Source organism: Eschrichtius robustus, chromosome 17 (genome assembly GCF_028021215.1).
Source record: "Eschrichtius robustus isolate mEscRob2 chromosome 17, mEscRob2.pri, whole genome shotgun sequence".
Classification (NCBI taxonomy): Eukaryota; Metazoa; Chordata; class Mammalia; order Artiodactyla; family Eschrichtiidae; genus Eschrichtius; species Eschrichtius robustus.
Genome location: NC_090840.1, coordinates 52047529 through 52053528, shown reverse-complemented (window position 1 = coordinate 52053528; position 6000 = coordinate 52047529). Strand labels below are relative to the sequence as shown.

Here is a 6000-nt window from a genome sequence, read left to right as displayed (position 1 = left end):
CAGGGACCCCAGGGTCTCCCAATTGAAGCCTAGAAGAAGGTGCTCTACGTTGAATCTGACCTTCCCACGACCCTAACAGGCAAACAGATGGCACCGCTTGGAAAGTACCAGTGCAGCCTGGCTAGAAGCCTGGCGGTGGGCTAGGACTAGCGGGTATAACGGGGATAATAAGCCTAGCGGCCGCACCAGCACAACATCGGGGTGTCCACTGCACCTGCAAACCGCGCGCGCGCCACAGCTTGGTCCTCTGCACCCCCCCCCAAGCCGTCCGCCCACCCAGGAGAGGCTGCCTGCGGGGCCGCAGTGGGGAGGTGGGTCGGCGGCCGCGAGGGGGGAGGCGGCGAGCCAGGCTGGGGAGGGGGGCGCGGCGGGCGGCGGTGCTGTCCACGGGGAGGCGGGCGGAGGGAAGGCGCCGCCGCCGCCGCCGCCGCCGCCTCACCCGCGGCGACACAGACGCTGGGAGCGGCCGAGGCGGTGAGTCGCAGCGCCTTCCGTCTGCTTCTCCGGAGCGAGAGCGTAGTCGGAGTTGCAGCCTGGCGGGTGTGCGGGGGCGGTGGCCCCGGGAGCGGCTGCTGGGGGGACCGGCGCGCTCGGGGCGCGGCGGGCGCAGGGGTGGGCGCGAGGAGCGCGCGGTCCCGGAGACCTGGTCCCCGCAGCCCTTCCCGGGTGCAGCTCATCCTGTCAGTTCCCCCGTCCTTCCTTCAGTGCCTCTGAGGGAAAATAAAACAAAAGACCCTGAAGATGGTGGCAGAAAAGGAGAGAGCAACTTTGCAGAGGGACGCGCAGAGGCGCACAGGGCAGGCAGGTTGGGGGCGCGCTGGGTCGGAAGGGGGCGTTGGTGCGCCTGGTGGCCCGGGACACCAGAAGCATCCCTCCCGGGGTTGGGGGAGGAGGTTGGGGTCGAGGGCACTCGCCGGTTCCCGGGCCTCAGAGTCGGCCCTCAGAGGCCGCAGGAGTAACGTGCGAGGGGTGGGCGCCTGGGGAGGGGGCTTTGGGAACCACCGACAGGCGCCAGTGGAACGCAGACGATGAAGTGGTCTGCATTTTGGACTCAGGACCTGAAAGATTTGGGTCTCTTGCCCTCGGGAACTCGGGAAGGGGTGTGCTGGGGAGATGTGTTTGAGTGTTTTTCAGTGCATACCGATTTATTTTTAGCTCCCAGAGAAGCAGGATGTGCAAAGTGGGTTGTATCAGCCCGGGAGGGGCAGGAGGTCTCCTTGTCCGCAGGAAATACACAAGTTTCTTGCTGCAGATGCTTGCTTTAACTCTCATGCCTGGAGAAAGAAAGCCATTTGGCTCTCTGAAGGTCTCCCCGCCAGGGCCACTTTCTTCCTGCGGGTCTGTCTGAGGCTGCTGGCCAGGCAAGCGTGCTTCTGGTGTTAAGCGCTGGCCCCAAATAATGGTACATGTTCTGCTCTGTAGGGCAACTAGTGGGAAACACAGAAGTAGGGCTGCCAGGGTCTTGCTTGCTGAGAAGGAAACCACACAGTCTTGCTCAAAGTTTTCCCAGTTCTGACTGATTTGAAAATAATAGACTTAAGCCTCTGTATTACCAAGAGCAGGCTTTGCTGTCTGGGTTTCTCAGACCTGACTGGCAATGCTTGTGAGGTTTTTCACTCCAAATGCGCCTGCAAGGACAGCAAAGGAGAAAGGGGTGGTGGGGTGATGGGGAGAGTGTGGGTGTATGGAGAATGCTGGTTGAGGGCTAAATATAGACTTGGGGATGGGACTTCTTTCAGAAGTGGAGGCTCAAGAAGCTGAAATCCAAATGTTCAGGTACCCAAGCCAGGCCTCTGGAGATTGCCCTGGAGTCTCCCCCATTTCAACCACTCAGCGCCCATCTCGAATATCCACTCTCTGTAAGTGTGCTTAGGAGAGTGGGCTGTGAGGAGCGTGGACTCTGCAGCCAGGCTGCTGGATGTGACTTCTGGATGGGACACAAATAGCTCTCAGACCTTGGGCTCCTTGCTTAATCTCTCTGGGTTTCCTGAGCTGTGGTTGACAATAGGTACCAAACTTATCTCAGTCTTGTTGTGAAGATAAAGTGAATTAATACACAAAAAGCACTTCACACAGTGCTTTGTCATTAGAAAGTGCTGCATAAATGTGAGCTCTTATTTTTGTTGTTGTTGATGTCTGCCCCCTTCCCTCAGTTTCTGCTGTCACTGATTTAGTTCATAACCTCATCACTTCTTGCCTGAATTGCTCCAGTTGCCTTCACACTGGGCTCCTTGCTCCAAATCAGGACTCTCTTGCTCCAGTGGATTCTCCAAACTGCAACTAGAATGCTTGTTTTGAAAATAAAAATCTAAGCCAGTCATTCGGCTTAGTTCCCTCAGAGGCTTTCTGTGGCTTTCAGGATAGAGTTTGGACTCCAAGGCCTTCATGACCCTACCCTGGTCTCCTTGCCAGCTTCATCTCCCAACTCCTCCCGCCCCCAAACCCCATGTGTAGCCTTTACTCAGGCCACTGAGTCTCAGCACCTGCCATCCTCCCATCCTTCCTTGTCTGGTCAACCCCTGTGCATTCTTCCCTGCTCTGCTGCAGTGACACTGCCCTCCAGCAGACCTCCTGGTACTCACCTCCGCCACAGCTGACTGAGCTGCCCTTGCTTCATGCTGGAATGTTACCCTGCACCTACCCCTCCTATCACTCTGCATTATCATCTGCAATTGTCTTTCCTACCTGCAAGTGCCTTGAGAGGTGGATTGGGATTATAAATAATTGTTTATTGGATGAATGAATGAACATCAGTCAAGCAAAGTTCATTCCTTTTCACTAAAACCAGAAACAAACAAGGAAAATAATAAAGAGGAGGACCAAACCAACTTTTATACATACTACTCTGCAATTAAAAAAGCTTTGGATTGACATGTATACACTGATGTGTATAAAATTGATGACTAATAAAAAACAAAAGCTTTGGGAAATAAGGAATAAATAAGGAATCAAAGGTTGGTCAAAAGAAATGTGGCACAGTCTCTTGGAACAATTTCAGAGGTGTTTTTTTAATTGTAAGGAGTTAGACTAACAATGGAGAAATGTAGTGATTTGAACTCTTGCTTTCCTCAGATTGGCTGTGGGGAATGAGTGTTCAGCTGTCTGAGGGGCTGTGCAGTGAAATTGTTTCTGGAAGTAGAAGTGAAGGTCGGCACGTGCATGGGCTTTGTAGCTCTTCCTTGGATTGTATCTTCCCCCAGAGTGTGGGTGTCAGCTTGCCCTGGGATTGGTATGATAAGAACAGAAACTCTCCTGTCATCAAAGCTCCTCTGTACTTTTCAGGCAATTCAGTGTGTTCTGTGTGTGCACTTCTGACTGAGGTGGCATTTCCAAGTGCTCCAGTACTGAGCTCCCAGGAGTCCTGCAGAGGGAGATAAGATGGTGCCTGGATCTCTGGAACAGCCCCAGAGTCTGATTTCAAGGCTCCAGAGCAGGGGGTTTTGTAAGCTGAAAGATCAAAAAATGCTTTTTAACATTTTTAAGGGGTTGGAAACACAACAAATCAAAACACAAAGAAGAATATATATTAGAGACCATGCCTAAAATACTTACTACACTGTTCTTTACATAAAAACTGCCAACTGCTGTTCTGGAGCTAAGACAATTGGTTTCATTTTGCCTGTCATCTTTGACTGATTTGATTGGTAGTGGCTGCCTGGAGAGCTGGGTTGAAGAGGAATCCAAGGCTGGGTCCAGGCTCAGTAGGAACGAGTGCTGTCGTCAATTAGTGATGTCTGTCAGGGTTTGGGATTAGGCAATAATGACAGCCAGGCTTGGTCTTCACCATCCCTCTGTCTCTATCACCATGATAGAATACCCCAGCATTCCTGAGTTCTACACCAGTCTAGGGCTTGGGCTTGGTTGCAGGTTTCATCCCTGAGCCATAGGCTAAGAAGTAGGAGCAAGGGTGTTTCTCCAGCACAAGATTGTTATACTGTCACCAGGAGATTGGCCAATAGATTTTGGATTGCAAAGCGATAGATGTCCACTATAGTAATGTCAGCATTCCCACTTAACAGATGACAGGCTTAGGGGCAGTCAATAACTTGCGCGTGGACACATGGCTAGCAAACAAAGGAGTTCTGATTTAAAACCCACAATTTATGCACTTAGTAGGATTGTTTGTCAACAGAATAATTTAAAGTGAGTTTAGCGTGAGGTTCTACTCTTTTCATTTCTGAAAATATAGGTAACTAACTTCAAGAAATGTTAAGTACTGACTGGCTAGAAGACTTGAGAAAAAAAAGAACATAGACTTCTTTGGCTAGATTTTTACTCACTTATTCAACCAATATTTTTGAGGACGTGCTCCACATTTTGTTAAGTTCTAGGGATTTGGATGAATATGATCTAGTCCCTTGTCTTGAAGGAATTTGTATTCCAGCTTGAAAGTGCAAGACATAATTAGGGAACAGATTGCTGGAATGAGGGGTATATGGGGGAAGTGCAGGAGCTGAGCACCCTTGATGGAGACAGTGACCTTCTAGTTTGTGTATCCCCAGCGCGGTGCTTTGTGTAATAGGTGAGCAATTAATATTTCTTAAATACGTTTAAAAATTGTGGTTAAATATATATAGCATAAAGTTTACCATTTTAACCATTTTTAAGTGTGCTGTTTTGTGGCATTAAGTACGTTCACATTGTTGTGCAACCGTCACCACCATCTATCTTCAGAACTTTTTCAATTTCCCAAACTGAAACTCCATACCCATTATACAAAAACTTTTAATTTCCTCGTGCCCACTAGACCCTGGCCACCACCATTCATTCTACTTTCTGTTTCTATGGATTTGACTACTCTGGGTACCTCATATAAGTGGAATCATACAATATTTGTCCTTTTGTGACTAGCTTATTTCACTTAGCATAATGTCTTCAAGGTTTATTCATATTGTAGCATGTGTCAGAATTTCCTTTCTTCTTAAAGCTGACTAATATTCCATTGTATGCATATACCACATTTGTTTATCCGTTTATCTGTCGATGGACACTTGGGTTGCTTCTACTTTCTGGCTGTTTTGAGTGATGCTGTTATAAGCATAAACCCTATGAAAGGTTTATCAGCCACGGTCCTACGGGGAAGCAGACGACACACTCAAATGGGTATAACTGAAGAAAGTTTAATGAAGAGAATATAGTAGTTCCCGCTTATCCTCAGTTTTGCTTTCTAAGGTTTCATTTACCATGGTCCGAAAATAAGTGGAAGATCTGGAAATAAACAATTCAAATCGTGCGCCATTTTGAGTAGTGATGAAATCTCGCGTTATCTTGCTCCGCCCCGCCTCAGACGGAATCGTCTTTTTGGCCGGCGTATCCTGCCCGGTAGTCGCTTAGTAGATCCACTTTCGTGGTGTCTCAGTTCTTGTATTCAAGTCACCCTTATTTTACTTAATAATGGCCCAAAAGCGCAAGGGTAGTGATGCTGGGAATTCTCGTATGCCAAAGAGAAGCTGTAAAGTGCTTACTTTAAGTGAAAAGGTGAAACCTCTCAACAAGGAAAGAAAACAAAATCTTGTGCTGAGGTTGCTGAGATTTACGGTAAGAACAAATCTTCTATCCGTGAAATTGTGAAGAAGGAAAAAGAAATATGTGCCGTGCTAGTTTTTTTTTTTTTTAACTTTTTGGGTTTATTTATTTATTTATTTATGGCTGTGTTGGGTCTTCGTTTCTGTGCGAGGGCTTTCTGTAGCTGGGGCGAGCGGGGGCCACTCTTCATCACGGTGCGCGGGCCTCTCACTATCGCGGCCTCTCTTGTTGCGGAGCACAGGCTCCAGACGCGCAGGCCTAGTAATTGTGGCTCACGGGCCTAGTTGCTCCGCGGCATGTGGGATCTTCCCAGACCAGGGCTCGAACCCGTGTCCCCTGCATTGGAAGGCAGATTCTCAACCACTGCGCCACCAGGGAAGCCCATGCCGTGCTAGTTTTGCTATCATATCTCAAACTGCAAAAGTTACAGCCCCTAACCTGGGCCCTGCGACCCTCACGGACTGTGTCAGTGTT

General features: G+C 49.0%; 1 protein-coding gene across 1 annotated transcript in view; it reads left to right on the top strand.

The window, feature by feature from the left end:
• Positions 1 to 427: 427 nt before the first annotated feature.
• Positions 428 to 6000, top strand: part of NCALD (neurocalcin delta) — a 443801-nt gene continuing 438228 nt past the window's right edge. Inside the window, exon 1 of the mRNA XM_068525732.1 lies at positions 428 to 474. The gene's annotated coding sequence lies outside the window, so the exon portion shown is untranslated. The remainder of the gene's footprint in view (positions 475 to 6000) is intronic.